Source organism: Orycteropus afer, unplaced genomic scaffold (assembly GCF_000298275.1).
Source record: "Orycteropus afer afer isolate SDZICR_OR568_19922 unplaced genomic scaffold, OryAfe1.0 scaffold00258, whole genome shotgun sequence".
Lineage (NCBI taxonomy): Eukaryota > Metazoa > Chordata > Mammalia > Tubulidentata > Orycteropodidae > Orycteropus > Orycteropus afer.
The window spans coordinates 893,079-910,519 of NW_006921845.1; positions in this window are offsets into that span (position 1 = coordinate 893,079).

A 17,441-nucleotide genomic window follows, 5' to 3' on the forward strand; every position below is an offset into this window, starting at 1 on the left:
CAGGATCCAGAGGAGGCAATTTAGCCACAAAGAAAATAACATGTTCTGAATTTGATTGTTGGATTGCCTTACATGTGGAATATCAAGGATTTATTAAAAGTACTGAAGTCAGAAAACTTGAACCTTAAGCCTGGTTCTAACACTTTTGTTTCTTCAGGTGCCACTTAGCCTATCTGCACCTTAGTTTTCTCATCTGTAAAGTAGAAAAAATCATTTGTGGTATTCTTTACTTTGCTAAGCAAAAGAGTCTAAGAAATGCAGTCACATGTAAGTAAGAATGGACACTTTTTATTGGGGCTTTTCAGATATGGCAAAATGTTTGTCTTTACCTCTGCCAGCTAAATACTCTAGATAACCACCAACACAACACCATCGAAAACAACAACAAAGAAGAGTAATATAACACAGGGATGGTGCAATGTATTTAAATGTATACATATATCTCTCTTTTAATCTTCTTAACAACCTTGAGAAGCTGATATTACTACCTCCATTTCACAGATAAGAAAACTGAGGTTTACAGAAGTTAAACACTTTCCTCCAGACCAAACAACTGATGAGTGGCAAAAATTTAGGGCATATGAGCTTCAGTCTCCTTTAACACCTCACTGTATCATCAAGAGTGGAAGAGGAAGAAGTTGAAGAAGGGAACAGAAGTTTATCAGGAAGTTATCCACTTTTTCTGAAACCAGAAGTGCCTCCTGCCTGCCCCAACAGCCTGGCAGATCAGAGCTGACTGGGAGTGAGATACAGTCAGCATGGACCATCAGAGACCATTGGTTTGAAAACAAAAGCAGTTATTCAGAGGCCATAAATGACCAGACGAACCATCTATGACAACTATCCGATGTATATCCATCATAAACAGAATAAGTCATAAATCATAGGATTCATTTGGTTGAAAGGAAAAAAAAGAAGAAAACTAATCAAGACATGGTATGTAAAATAGGTATATATTATAACAATCAGGAGAGCATGGAATCCCAGAGGAGAAGAAATAGCCAGACCTGCTAAGTGTACTAGAAGTTGTTGTTGTTAGGTGCTATTGAGCTGACTCTGATTCATAGTGACCCGATGTACAACAGAACAAAACACTGCCCAGTCATGTGCCATCTTGATAAACCTTGTTATGCTTGAGCCCCTCGTTGCAGCCACTGTGTAAATTCATCTTGAGGGCCTTCCCTTCTTTCGCTGACCCTCCACTTTACCAAGCATGATATCCTTCTCCAGGGACTGATTCCTTCTGACAACATGACCAAAGTGAGATAAAGTCTGGCCATTCTTGCCAACAAGGAACATTCTGGCTGCACTTCTTCTAGGACAAATTTTTTTGTTTTTCCGGCAGTTCATGGTATTTTCAGTATTCTTCGCTGTGGTAGTTAAGGTTATGTGTTAACTTTGGCTGAACCTGGTTTTGAGTGACCAGACATCTGATTGTAGTTATTCCCCATGAGGAGATAGGCAATCAACTCCATGGTGGAATCTGCCTTGAGCAGGTGAGTAGCTACTTTATGGATGTAGTCTGTTTCCAGTATATAAAGAGAAGCTTTGGGAAAAGTCTGCAGCTTTATGGTACACTTGGACCTGTATGTAGCTGAGTCTTCATTTAGCAACCTGCCATGTTTCCTGTCAATCTTGGGACTTTCTTTGGACTTCAACTAGTGGCCATCTGTGTGGTTTGATAATATCGATACTGCCATTTTACTTGTTGACCTTGGGTTTGTCAGCCTCAGCAGCCAGCAGCTGCCTGAGTGAAGAAAATCTCCAGCTTCAGTGTGTGGGCCAAGAGAAAGAGGCAAAGCTGAAGCCCAAGGTCCAGGGGCTTACACCAAGCCCCTAGAGCTGGCACTTTGAACTCAAACTTCTAGCCACCAATACTATTAGAATAAACTCCTGTTTGTTAAAGTCACTCATTTGTGGTATTTTCTGTTAGAACGGCACTAGAGAACCAAAACATTCACCAACACCACAATTCAAAAGCATTAACTCTGTCTTCCTTATTCATTGTCCAGCTTTCACATGCATATGAGGTGATCGAAAATGCCCTGGCTTAGATGAAGTTCACTTTAACCTTCAAAATTATATATTTGTTGTTCAACATGTTAAAGAGGTCTTTTGTAGCAGATTTGTCCAGTGCCATGCAATGTCTAATTTTTTGACTGCTGCTTCCATGGGTGCTGATTGTGGTCTAGAAATCCTTAAGGAATCAAGGCAGGCATTGCCATCCCCTCTCAATCTCTGAGTAGCTTTCTCGCTTAGGGGTCATATGGTGCTTGTATTACTATTTTTCTCCATATACCTTGTGGCTGGTGTGGTAAGCTTGAGGATTTCTAGGTTGATCAGAGCATTAGTCTACCACTCAGAAGTTGACTAAAGCAAGGGGTCTGGCAGGGGAGAAAGGAAAATGGGAGAGTGGTCTTACACAAATCTAGGTGTTGTAGTTTAGCAACAAGGGGTGGAGTCTCTGGATCAGAGAACTCAGAAGAACAACAGTGGTTTGGGGTCTTTTAAAGCTACAAGATTTGTCTTATCTTGTTTTATCTATAGTTTACAGATGTTGGGTGCAGTTTCATATGTAAGTAGCCTCTAAATGACTGAAGATATGTTTATTTGGACTGTATTTAGAGCAACTGGATGTGTGAGAATTCAAGTTTGTTGCTGGCAGACTTTGGGCTGATGATACTAGCCTATTGTAAAGAAGTAAACAACACGAGAGCCATTTTAGGCCAGTACACATCTCTGACCCATTTATATAAGAGGCTAAATAATAGCACCCAAAGATATCCAGGTCCCGCTCTCCAGAAACCCATTAATATTACCTAATATGTTAAAGGGATTTTTACAGGTGTGCTTAAATTAAAGATTTTGAGATGGACAATTATCCTGTATTATCTCAGGAGACCCTGAGTGTAGTCACAAATGTCCTTATAAAAGGGAAACAGAGGGGGAATTTACTACACACAAAAAAAGACAATGTGTTGTTGGAAGCAGAAGAGGGATTTGAACATGCTACACTGCTGGATTTAAAGATCAAAGAGGGGCCATGTACCAATGAATGAAGCTCTAAAACCTGGAAAAGGCAGGAAAACAGATTCTCCCCTATAGACTCCAGAACAGACTTTCCAACACCTTGGTTTTGGACCAGCAAAACTGATTTCAGACTTCTGGCCTTCAGAATAGTTAAAAAAAAAAATAAGTTTATATTGTTTTAAGCCTCCATGTAAGTCATAATTTGTTAAATAAGCAATAGACAATTAATATGTACTTGGTTCATTTTTCACTCTCTGCTGTTTGCTTTTCCCCATTTCTCTATGTACATGTAAGATAATGGCTGCATATATATATATATATGCATCATAGGGCATAAGAACTTCAGTCTCCTTTAACACCTCACTATATCATCAAGAGTGGAAGAGGAAGAGTTGAAGAGGAGAAAAAGAAATTTACCAGGAAGTTAATCCACTTTTTCTGAATTCAGAAGTGTCTTCTGCTTGCCTTAACAGCCTGACAGGTAAGAGCTGACCGAGAGTGAGATGTAGTCAGTAAGGACTGTCAGAGACCATTGATTTGAAAGGAAATCCAGTTTTTTATTATATACACACACACACACACAATTATACAAATACGTTCAATAAATATAGGTGTATAGAAGAGCTCTGGTGGCATAATGCCTAAGGCATTTGACTGCTAGCCAGAAGGCTGACGGTTCAAACTGACCAGACACTCCTTGGAAGGAAGGTGGAGCAATCTGCTTCCATAGTGATACTGCCTTGGAAACCAAAGGAAGGGTCACTATGGGTCGAGACCAAGTTGATGGCACTCAGTTTGGTTTTATTTTGAGTTTGATAGGTGTATAGATATTAAATATATATATGATGCTCTCCAGTCAGCTCTAAGTCATGGCAACCCCATGTACAATACCGCAAAACATGTCCTGGTTCTGCATCATCCTCACAACCCTTGGTATGCTTAAATCCATTGTAGCTACTGTGTATTTTGAGTGCCTTCCAACTCAGAGTATTCATCTTTATCAACTATATTCTGTTGTGATTCATTAGTTTTTCATTGGCTAGTTTTCAGTAGATCACTAGGCCTTTCTTCCTAACCTTTCTTAGCCTGGAAGCGCCACTGAAACCTGTTCACCACGTGTGACCCTACTTGTATTTGAAATATCACTGGCATAGCTTCCAGCATCATAGCAACACACAAGCCACTACAGTGTGACAAACTGAAAGATGGTTGGTAGAAAAATATACGGATATATATTTTAAATGATCTGAGTGCAAAACCCAAATTTCTTGTAAGGATAATCAAATCAGCCTATTTGAAGTGAGTTGCCCACTCTTGATTCATGTAATTGTAAGAGGAAGGGAGGGCAAGGAGGCAAATGATTCCCTGTCCACACAACCATTTAGCAAAAACTGTGGGGACAAACACTCTAAAAAGAAGATGTAGCAGCAGGAAGAAGACAATAAGCATTTCTGAGATTGTAAAGGTTCATGACTAATATGGTCACTGACTTTTTATCTATATGGGCAAAGATGGGGATCTTAAGAATTCACATGGGATCTATCATGAAAGAGCAAGCAGAGAAGTGTTATCTTAAGAATGGATCATAATATTATAAGAAAGCATAGTCTCTCATAAAATAATACCATGGACAGATGTTTAAAGATCAAAAGAATGTAGAAAAACATCACCAGAAATGAAGCAATCACATAATTTTCCACCCATATTCACAGCCAGACACTAATAAAGATGGGACTTTGAAAGTTACTGTATTAGTTTTCACAAATTTAGTTGCTTAAAACAGAACAAATTTATTATTTTACAGTTCTATAGATCAGAAGTATGAGCCCAAAACAAGGTGTCACCAGGGCAGTGTTCCTTTCTGGAGGCTTGGGGACAATTTGTTTCTTGTCAGTTGTGTTGTTGGCAGGAAACATTTCCTTTATGTTGTAGGCTATCAGCTGAGGGCCACTCCCATCTTCCAGAAGCTGTAAAAGGGAAGCATGTTCATAGCCCACTTCCTCTATCCTCAAAGCCAGCAAAGGCAAGTCAAGTCCCTCCAATACTTGAAATCTCTCCTTGTTTCTCATCTCTCTCTGACTCAGTTGGGAAATATTTTCCATTTTTAAGGACTCAAGTGATTGATTGGATGCACTCTGATGATCCAGGGTAATCTCATCATCTCAAATTCCTATCCTTAATCATATTTGCAGATCTGTTTGCCATGTAAAGTAACATATTTCCAGTTTCCAGAGATTAGGGCATTGACTTCTTAGGGGAAGGTAGTTGCCTACCACAGTTACATTGCTAGTGTTTATGGCTCAAGAAGGGAAGAATAAAGAACAGGATGCAGTATGACTTTTTAAGTCAACATTAAGTCTTAAATTCTGTCTCTCATCATTTACAAGTATAAGAATTTATAAATCCCATAATCAGAAGGATTGGTGAAAAAGGCAATATTACTGGGAATTGCATATTTCAATTAACTATATTTGATTTTGTTTGAATCATTGTCAAGCAAAGATGTATCTGGTTGCTCAGTTTTTTATTTTTGAAAGGTTGATATATACCTTTGTCCTGTTTTTTGTCTTAAATGAATTTCTATGTTACTTAAAAGTCCCATTCTAATATCATTAATTACAAAATACAATTCTGAATAAATAAGATAATGTAAACATGAATTTGATATCCTGATAAGATTAGCCCTGGGTTCAGTCACTCTTCAAACTAAAAATGCAAAAACACTTCACAAACTCAATATACTGTTTTATCATGATGCTGTTTTTTATGATGAATATGATCATCAATGTTGTTCCAACAACAGATTATACTATTGATTTGTAAATTGATTCTGATTAGTTGAGTCACTTGGAAAATGTGAACTACTTGTCCCAAGTTCTGGCACAGCTGGAAAGTCTTTTACTTTTCCTATTGTCAAATATGACTAGTTGTTTTAAACTAGTATTTTTTTTTTTTTCCTCTAATATGGGAGATAGGAGCTCTGGTAGCATAGAGGCTAAGGCACTTGACTGCTAACCAGAAGGCTGGCGGTTCAAACCCACCAGTCACTCCTCGGAAGGAAGGTTGGGCATTCCTACTTCCGTAGTGATACTGCCTTGGAAACCCAAGGAGGGGTCACTATGAGTCGGGGCCGACTCGATGGCAAAAGGCAAAACAACAATAACAAATATGGGAGATGGTGAGGTATGGGAAGAGTCTGTAGTAATTTCAAACAATATCCCACTTGCTGGATAAATTATATCCCTCTTACTATGGATTCTCTTTCCTGGAGAATCAATGTTTTACATAAAGAGTTCCTTTTTCCTTCCACTTGTCAGCTAATTTGCACAGTATCCTCCTGACTGTATTGTAATTATGCAATAAGAAAAACTACTAAGGCACATGCCATTTATATCACAAGAGTTCTCAAAACTATAGTAAAATATACCAAAATATTTATTTAGGTGGCACAACTATTCATGAATTTACTTCATTCTCAAAATTTACTGAGAAAAAGTGTGCCCATAACCATGTATACAGTTGGCAGACAATGTTTCTACATGTATCCTTGTATGAGCTATAAGAATGTCTGGGCATATAGTAGAGCTGACAAGGGGCAAGGTTGTAGTGACTTCTTGACCACAGCCACCTACCCAGAGGGAGTGAATAGTTGGACCTGCAAGTTTGGGACTATGGTCACAGGAGACATCAAGCTCAATTGGCATAACATACTACACAAAAACATTGTTCTACATCCTACTTTGGTGAATAGCGACTGGGGTATTAAAAGCTTGCATGAAGCCATCTAGATGCAATGATGCATCTCTCCTTGTCCAGAGGAAAAAAGAGTGAAGAAATCCAAAGATGTACGGAAACAATTAGTCCAAGGGACTGGTAGGCCATGAGATCCTCAGACTACATGCCTATGAGACCAGAAGATGGCTACAACTGTCAACCACTCAGAGGTGGATCAATGCAAGAGATCCTGGATAGACTGGGAGAACAATGCAGAACAAAACTCAAAATCATAAAAAAAAAAAAAAAAAAAAACAGGTTTGCTGGTCTGATAGAGCTTGATGAGACCCCTAAGACTATGGCCCTAGTTATCCTTCAGGTCTGGGACTCAACTCATTCTTGTGGCTTCCAGCCAAACAACAGACAGGCATCTTGGGTGAATATTTACATCAGGTAGATACACTCACTGGAGTGATCAATTTTGGGAGAACAGAAAGGCAGTGTTTGCACAGGGAGATTGCTTGGGGGGCAGAAGCACATGGAAGGGAAGGACACAGGGAAGAGGTAACTACAGAGAGGAACTGGGAAGAGAGCTGTTACACTATGGAGAATTGCAATCAATGTCATGAAACAAAATGTGTATGAACTGCTGTATGGAAACTGAATTGTCTCTGTAAACTTTCTCCCAAATCACAAAACAAATTTAAAAAAAAATTACTGAAAAATAATTGTGGCTGTGTGAGCATGTGTGGTATACATTTTGGAGGATGTTTTTCTACTGTGATCTTTTAGACATCCATTATGGCCTGGGATTTCTGACCAACCACAAGAATACTTTTTAAAGTTAACTCATTAATGTGCTCTTTGTCTTCAACAGCATTTGGCAGTAAATAGATTCTGTTCTGTTTTAAAATTATGATGTGCAAAATGATCATGTATAACCCTTTCTAGTTTTAAAATTTTTAGTAACAAATGATTTTTAAAGTCTTAGTCTAGCTTAGAAATCTCAGCCATTATCCCTACACATTTGGAATGTAACTGACCATGATACAATCACACAGTCCATGTAAAAAGAGAAAAAACTGAACCAAACTTACTGCCATCAAGTCTGACCCGACTCATAGTGACCCCCCTTTGGGTTTCTGAGGCAGTATCACTATGGAAGTAGATTGCCCAACCTTCCTTCTGAGGAATGGCTGGTGGGTTTGATCTGCCAGCCTTCTAGATAGCACTCAAAGGCCTTAGGCTTGAAAATAATGTGCTAAGGAAAAAGTAAGTCACACTGGATTAAAATGGACTTCTACTAACAGACCATGCATCAATCTCTCTTTCAACAGAGATTTTGAGAAATTCAGTAAAACAGATACAAATAATGATCCTGAAATTATGAGCATCTAATGAGAAGATAAAGTATTAGATCCAGTGAAGACAGGGAAAGGAAGGAAAAAAGAAAAAAGGAGACCATGCCACTGAGCCAAAGAGAAGTCATTAGAAACACAAAGGAGATCATGGAAGAAAATAAGGGGGAAAAAAAAACTTCACAAAACCCACAGGCATTAAAGACACAGAGTAGACATCTCAGGAAGATTTCAAGGTGAGCTAAAGCCACACAAGTGGGCAAAGATCATGTTGGGAAATGGATCAGGCTTCCTGTAGCTTAAGGTGCTGCAGAGTTTGGGAAAGTATAAGGGAAAGGGAAAAAGGATTCTCTCTGTGGTGGTTATGTTTGTATGTCAACTTGACTAGGACTGGTTGAATGGCTAGACAGCTGGTGGTAGTTATTCCCATGATGAGAATGGCAATCAACTCCATGGTGGGATCTACCACAAGCAACTGGGTAGCTGCCTTTGGGATGTGGTTTACTTCCTATTTATAAGGAGAAACTTCGGGGATAGTCTCTAGTTTATGGCACGCTTGGACCCTGCATGTAGCCATGTCATTTTTCAGTAGCCTGCCATGCTCTGCCAACCTTGGGACTTATAATGGAATTAAATTAATTATCTGCCATGTGGTTTGGTAACATTGGGACTGTGCCTTTTTATTTGTTAACCTTGGGTTTGTCAGCCTCAGCAGCTAGCAACTATATGAGTCAAGAAATGCCTCTAGCCCCAGTGAGCCGGGACCAGGAGGCACAGCTGGACAACAAGATTGAGGGGCTTTCACCCAGCCCCCTAGAGCCTGGCACTTTGAACTCAGACTTAAACCCTCCAAACTTAAGAGAATAAACTTCTGTCTGTCAAGGCCAACCCATTTGTGGTGTATTCCTGTCAGAGTGGCACTAGGTAACCAGAACACTCTCTGAATAAACAAAACTCCAAATTGGACCCATGGTTGTGGGCTCAAGTCCAAACACAACAATCTTTTTTTGCCCAGAGTAGAAATGAGGCCTAGGATTTCAGGGCTAATGGATCCTTCCAGAGGAGAGCTGTTCTTTCTCATTCAGGACAGCTAGTGGGTTTGAATTGTGGGACTTTGACTGATGGCTGAATGCCACCATCAACAAACCTCTCCAAACAGATGCAGGGGCTCCATCACTGGCTGAAGTATCTCACACCAAGCACAAAAAATAAGCTTTACCTTTCTCTCCTGGAGGTCACTTCTTGGGCCAACCTCCTTTCCCATACACAGGTATTCAGTGAATGAACAGATTCTGCCATAACAGCCAGATCCCAGGACAGCTGGCTGAACATAACTAAAAAAAAAAAAAAAAATCCTCAAATACCTTATCCTCCCTTCATTTTTCTACCTTCCTCTTATCCAATTTTTCTTCCTTTCCATCTGATCATTTACCCCTTTACCTTGTCTTCTTTCATTTTTACCAAACTTTCATACCTCTCACCTGACCACTTTCATTTTCTTTTTCTTTTTTTCCCTGTTTCTTATTGTCTATTTTTATTCTATTTTTTCATCTCTCCTTCTTCTCCTTAGCTTCCTTTTGCCCCCCTCTTGCCCATCCAATGGGAGGAACATATTAACTCTCCACTAGTCAGCCATAGCTACTACAATAATCACTTCACCCAACAGATAAATAACACTAATAGTTCCTGAACCACAGGATCAACAAAGATGGTGGACAGCATCTGCTCATCCCAACTGCAACTGTTCTTCATGATGAACAGAGACCTGCACACACATCCCCACCAGTTACTCCACCAGCACAGAGAAAGCTGGAGAGTGACCTAGCACAGCCAAGCTAACAATGAAAGAAGTACACATGCTCCATACTATCAAATATATTGAAACACAATAAAACATAAAACCAAAGTGAAATATATCATTACATAACTAACAAAGAAAGACAACAACTTCAAAATGTGTAGGAAACACCAGACAACATCAAATCCAAAAAACAAAAACAAAACAAACAAATAAACAAACAAAAAATAGGACAAGTGTCTAAACTAAAGAATTAGGAAATCTCTCCAAGGAAGAACAAGTAATAGAGCTATCTGATAAGAAATTGAAAAGATATAGATAGATAGATAGATAGATAGAACCCTCCAAGAGCTCAAGGGGGAGCTCTGGTGGCATAGTGCCTAAGGCATTTGTCTGCTAACCAGAAGGCTGGTGGTTCAAACCCATCAGCCACTCCTTGGAAGGAAGATTGGGCAATTTGCTTCCATAGAGATACTGCCTCAGAAACCCAAGGAGGGGCTACTATGAGTTGAAATCAACTTGATGGCAGTGAGTTTGGTTTTGGTAAGAGCTCAAGGAAACCAAAAACAGAAGCAATGAGAAGATAGACAATACCACTGAAGAATTCAAGAAAATCATTCAAGAACAAAATGACAAAATAAATACACAATTTGAAATCATGCAAAAAATGCAGTTAGAAATCCCAAAGATGAATACTAAAATTATGGAGATAGATAACACATTGGAAGGAAAAAAGACTAGACTCAAACTGGCTGAAGAACACATTTCCCAGCTAGAAGGCAAATCCTTTGACTCCAGCTTATATGAGGAAAAATCAGAACAAAGATTTAAGAGAGATGAAGAAAATCTAAGAGTTATATGGGATGACATGAAAACAAATAAAATATGCCTGATTAGAATTCCAGAATAAGAAAAGCTGGAAAAAAAAAAAAAAAAAACTGATAAAATTGCCAAAGACACGTGAACAGAAAACTTCCCCCATATCATGAAAGAAGAAAAGATACCTATCCAAGAAGCTCAACAAGCCCTATACAGGATAGACCTCAAGAAGTCACCAAGAAATATCATAATCAAACTTTCCAAAATGAAAGACAAAGAAAGAATCTTGAGAGCTGCTTGGGAAAACAAAATGTTACCTACAACTGGCAACCAATAAGGCTAAGCTCTGATTTCTCAGAAGAAACTATGCAGGCAAGAAGGCATTAAGATGGCATATAAAAACCCTTGAAGGAAATGAATTGCTCACCAAGAATTATATATCCAACTGAACTGTTCCTAATATGAAGATGAAATTAAGACATTCCCAGACAAATAGAAACTAAAGGAATTTGTGAAATCTAGACTAGCCCTACAAGAAATGCTAAAAGGAGTCCTCCAAAAGAAAACCCACAACAGAGAACAACAAATTAAAATCAGGACACTTGGCACTACCATGTAGAAACTAACCCAGATAAAGATTCTCAAAATAAGCTCAAAAATAATGTAGATAATGAAATAGAGGAGTAACTCTGTAAATGATACCAACAGCAAGGTAAATAGAGGGAATAAATATTATAATTACAAAATTCCCAAATGGAGAAGTCAGGACAATGTCTTTATAGAACAGACTAAATATAGGGAGATAATAATTTACTTCAGGGTAACCACAACGAAAATTAACAATCCCTCTAACCAAACTAAGAAAGAAGAAAATCACAAGGGGTTAGTAAACACAAAACCAACAATAATGAAGAAAAGAGAAATAATACTTGATAACAAAACGGACTCAGCACAGAAAGATGTTTGGAACAAAGAAATCACCAACAACACAGCTAACAACACAATAGAATGACAGAAATACATTCATACCTATCATTAATTTCACTGAATGTACAGACTAAATGCACCAGTCAAGAAACGACAGTGGCAGATTCAATAAGAAATGACCCAACAAAATGCTGCCTACAAGAGACCCATCTTAGACATAAAGATAAAAATATATTAAAAGTCAAAGGATGGAAAAAATATTTCAAACTAATGGCAACCAAAAGAGAGCAGGAGAGGCAATGTTTATTTGTGATAAAATAGACTTCAAGGTGAAAACAAGCATAAGGGACAAAGAAGAGAACTATATGATGTTAAAAGGGTCAACTGACCAAGAGAACATTACTGTAATAAATATCTATGCACCCAGTGAAAAAAGCTTCAAAATATATAAAGTAAAAATTAACTGAACTGAAAGGAAAAATTGACAATTCTACAATAGTAGTAGGAGATGAACACCACTTTTGATAAAGGACAGAACAACTACAAAAATATTCAACAAAGATATGGAAGATCTCAGCAACACAAATAACTTGACCTCATAGACATATACAGAGCACTCCAGCCAACAGAAGCACAATACACATTCTTCTCCACTGCGTATCAATCATTCTCCAGAATAGATATATGTAAGGCCACAAAACAAGACTCAATAAATTTAAAAACATTGAAATACAGCAAAGCATCTTCTCAGCCCACAATGCTACAAAATTACAAATCAATAATAGGAAGACCAAGGGGGAGAAAAAATCAAATATGTGGAAATTGAATAATACACTATTCAAAAACTGCTGGGTAATAGAAGATATAAAGTATGAAATTTAAAAAAAAAAAATTCCTAGAAATAAATGAGAATGAAAATACAACTTACGAAAACCTTTGGGACACAGCGAATATAGTTCTTAGAGGTCAAATTGAAGCAATAGATGCACATATCTCAACAAAGAAAGAATCAGAATCAACACTCTAATTCAACAACTCTAACAATTAGAAAAATAGCAACAAAACAAACCTACAGTGTCCAGAAGAAAGGACAAAATAAAGATCAGAGCAGAAGTAAATGAAGCAGAAAAAAAAAAAAAAAAAACAGAGAGTAGAGAAAATCAACAAGAAGTTGGTTCTTCAAAAAGATTAACAAAATCAGTAAACCCCTGGCAAATGTAACAAATGAAAAGAAAGCAAAGATTGCCAATAATACAAATAATAAATTAAATGGGTGACTTGACAACAGAACCAACTAAAATAAAAAAGATAATAAGAGATTATGAAGAACTGTACTCCAACAGATTTGAGAACCTAGAAGAGATGGACAAATTTTTAGAAACACAAGACCTACCTAAACTAACCTGGTGTGAGATAAAAATACTTGAAGAGACACATAACAAAAGAAGAAATTTAGCAGGTCATTAAAAAAACTCCCCCCACCCCTGCCAAAAAAATAAAAAATCTTGGTCCAGTGGCTTCACTGGCGAATTGTATCTAACGTTCAGAGAAGAGCTGACACCTATAGTACTCAAACTATTCAAAACACATAAAACAATGGAATACTCCCAAATTCATTCTATGAAGCAAACATAACCCTGATACCAAAATCAGGTAAAGACACTACTAAAAAGGAAAACTACACACAAATATTCCTCATGCAAATAGACACAAAAATCTTCAAGAAAATCCTAATCAACAGAATCCAACAACATGTCAAAAAAAGAATAATACCTCAAGACCAGGTGGGATTTGTACCAGATACGCAACATTCAACATCAGAAAAACAATCAATATAATCCATCACATAAATAAAATAATAGAAAAGAACTATATGATCATATTAATTGATGCATAAAAGGTATTTGATAAAATCCAACATCCATTTCTGTTCAAAACTTTCAGCAAAATAGGAATAGAAGGGAAAATCCTTCACATAATAAAAGGCATATATGCAAAACCAACAGCCATTATTGTCAGTGGAGAAAGACTCAAAGCATTCCCCTTGCAAATGGGAACCAGACAAGGATGCTCTCTATCACCACTTCTATTTAACATTGTATTGGAAGTCTTGTTGTTGTTGTTGTTATGTGCTGTCGAGTCAAACCCGACTCATAGCAACCCCTCCTTGGGTTTCCGAGGCAGTATCACTACGGAAGTAGGATTGCCCAACCTTCCTTCCGAGGAGTGGCTGGTGGGTTTGAACCGCCAGTCATCGGTAGCGGGCAAGTGTCTTAGCCACTATGCTACCAGAGCTCCCCTAGCAAGGGCAATAAGGCAAGAAAGAGAAATAAAATGCCTCTAAATTGGCAAAGAAGTAAATGTGCCTTTATTTGCAGATGGCATGATCCTATACCCAGAAATCCCAAGAGATTCAGCAAGAAATTTCTGGAACTAATAGGTTCAACAAAGAGGCAGGATGCAATATCAACATACAAAAACCAGTTGGATTCCTTTATGTCAACAAAGAGATCTCTGAAAAAGAAATGAGGAAAATAATACCACTTACAAAAGCTTCCAAAAAGATAAAATACTTAGGAATAAATCTTACTAGGGACACAAAAGACCTATACAAAGAAAACTATAAAACACTCCTACAAGAAACTACAAGCTCACTGCCGTTGAGTCAAACCCAACTCATAGCCACCCCTCCTTGACTTTCCGACATCTCTACGGAAGTAGATTGCCTAGTCTTTCTTCCAAGGAGTGACTGGCGAGGATGAACCACCAACCTTCTGGTTAGCAGACAAATGTCGCAGGCACTACACCACCAGGATACTCCCCAAGAAACAAAACAAATAACAACTCACTGCTGTTGAGTCAAATGATGCCATCTTCATGGATATGAAGACTAAATATTGTGAAAATGTCAATACTACCCAAAGCAATCTACACATTCTATGCAAATCTCCAAATCTGAATCTCGATCCAGATTCCATCAACATGATTTAAGGATATAGAAAAACCAGTCACTAATATCATATGGGGGAGTTCTGGTAGCATAGTGCCTAAGGCACTTGACTGCTAACCAAAAGGCTGGCAGTTCAAACTCACCAGCCACTCCTCAGAAGGAAGGTTGGGCAATCTACTTTCGTAGTGATACTGCCTCAGAAACCCAAGGAGGGGTCGCTATGAGTTGGGTCCGACTCGACGGCACATAACAACAAACAACAACAGTATCATAAGGAAAGGAACGAGACCTCAGATAAAGAAAACACTGCTGAAGAAGAAAAACAAAGTAGGAGGTCTCATATTCCCTGATCTCAAAACCTACTTCATAGCCACAGTAGTCAAAACAGCCTGACATTGGTACAATGATAGACAAACAGACCCGTGGAACAGAATGAAGAACCCAGAAATAGACCCTCCAGCTATGGACAGCTGATCTGTAAGCCATCATTACATTGGGGATGTAATAGCCTCTTTAACAAATAAATGGAAAAAAAAAAAAATCCAAAAACTCTTTGCCATGGAGTCAATTCGAGCTCATAGCACCCCCTCTGAGTATCCAAGGTGGTAAATCTTTATGGAAGTAGATTGCCCAGTCTTCCTTCCAAGAAGTGGCTGGTGGGCTTCAACTTCCAACCTCTTGGTTAGCAGTCAAATGCCTTAGGCACTACACCACCAGAGCTCCTTTAAATGAACATTGCCTCCCTGTCAGGGAATTGAACCCCAGTCTCCCATGTGACAGGCAGGGATACTCACCACTATACTAATGAAGACTGGCATCTTTAACAAACAGTGCTGGCAAAATTGGATATCCACTTACAGAAAAATGAAACAAGACCCATACTTCACACCGTATGCAAAAATGAACTCAAGTTGGATGAATGATTTAACTATAAAACCAAAAAGCATAAAGTTCATCAAACAAAACAAGGGCAAACAAAGAGGCCCTAATTTATGGCATACATAAACTATCAAGCATAACCCAAAATGCACAAGCAGTAGAAGAGAAGAAACTTGATGACTGGGACCTTTTTAAAACTTAAATTCTTATGTGCATTGAAAGACTTCTCCAAACTGGTAAAAAGAGAACTTACAGATTGGGAAAAAATATTTACCAATGACATATCTGACAAGAAGAGGCTTATCTCTAAAATTTATAGAAAACTTCAACACCTCAACACCAAAAAGACAAACAATCCAATTAAAAAATGGACAGAGAACAGAGGACATGAACAGACACTTCACCAAAGAAAATGTACAGGTGCCCAACAAACACATGAGGAAATGCTCATGATTATTAGCCATTTGGGAAAAAAAAAAAAAAACCTCATTGCTGTCAAGTCAATTCAACTCATAGTGACCCCTACTTAGGTTTCCAAGGTGATATCTCTACGGAAGTAGATTGCCCAATCTTCCTTCCTTGGAGTAGCTGTTTTGAACCACCAGCTTTCTGGTTAGCAGTCAAATGCCTTAGGTACTGTGGTGGTTAAGTTTGTGTGTCAACTTGGTTAGGCCTGGTTGAGTGGCTGGGCAGCTGGATGTAGTATTCCCCATGATGAGATTGGTAATCAACTCCATGGTGGAATCTACTGTGAGCAGCTGAGTAGCTGCTTTAGGGATGTGGTCCACTTCCCATATATAAGCAGCAGCTTTGGGAATGGTCTCTAGCTCATGGCACGCTTGAACCCTGCATGTAGCCATGTCAGTGTTCAGCAGCCTGCCATGCTTTGCCAACCTTGGGACTTTTCATGGACTCAAATTAATGGCTTGCCATGTGGTTTGGTAATATCAGGACTGTACCTTGTTATTTGTAGACCTTGGGCTTGTCAGCCTCAGCAGCCAGCAGCTGTCTGAGTGAAGAAAAGCCTCTAGCTTCAGTGGGCCAGGAGTAGGAGGCAGAGCTCAAGCCCAAGCCTGAGGGGCTTTCACTGAGCCCCTAGAGCCTGGCACTTTGAACTCGGACTTCTAGCCTTTCAACTGTAAGAGAATAAACTCCTGTTTGTTCAAGCCATCTCATTTGTGGTATATTCTTGTCAGAGCAGCACTAGGTAATCAAAACAGGTACTATGCTACCAGAGCTCCCTATTAGCCATTAGAGAGATGCAAATGAAAACAATGATGAACTATCATCTCACACCAACAATAATAGCAAAATTCAACAAGACGGGAAATTACAAATTCTGGCGAGAGTATAGAGAGATTGGAACTCTCAGGTACTGTTGCTGGGACTGTAACATGTTACAGTCACTATGGAAAACAGTATGACACTTTCTTACAAAATTGAAAATAGAAATACTATTTGATCCAGCAATTCCATTACTAGGAATATATTCTAAAGAGGTGAGATCCAGCACACAAATAGACATATGCACACTCATGCTCATCACAGTACAATTCACGATAGCAAAGAGATGAAAACAACCTAAGTGCCCATCAGCAGATGAATAGAAAACCAAACTATAGTCCATCCACATATAGAATACTATGCAACACTAAAGAATAATGATGAATCCACAAATCACCTTATAACATGGATGAATTTAGAGGACGTTATACCAAATGAAAACAGTCAGTCACAGAAGGACAAATATTTTATAAATCCATTACTGTAAAAAGTTAAGGAAAGTTTTACACCTGGAAGAAAATTTACTTTGTTGATCACTGGGGATGAAAGGGAAGGGGAGGGAAAATTTCTGAGAAGTTAAGAGTCACATGTTTATTTAAGTGAAGAGAAAGACAATAAAACAAAAATATATGTCCAGCACAACAACAATAGGTAGAGGAGGACACAGCAGAATACACAAAAG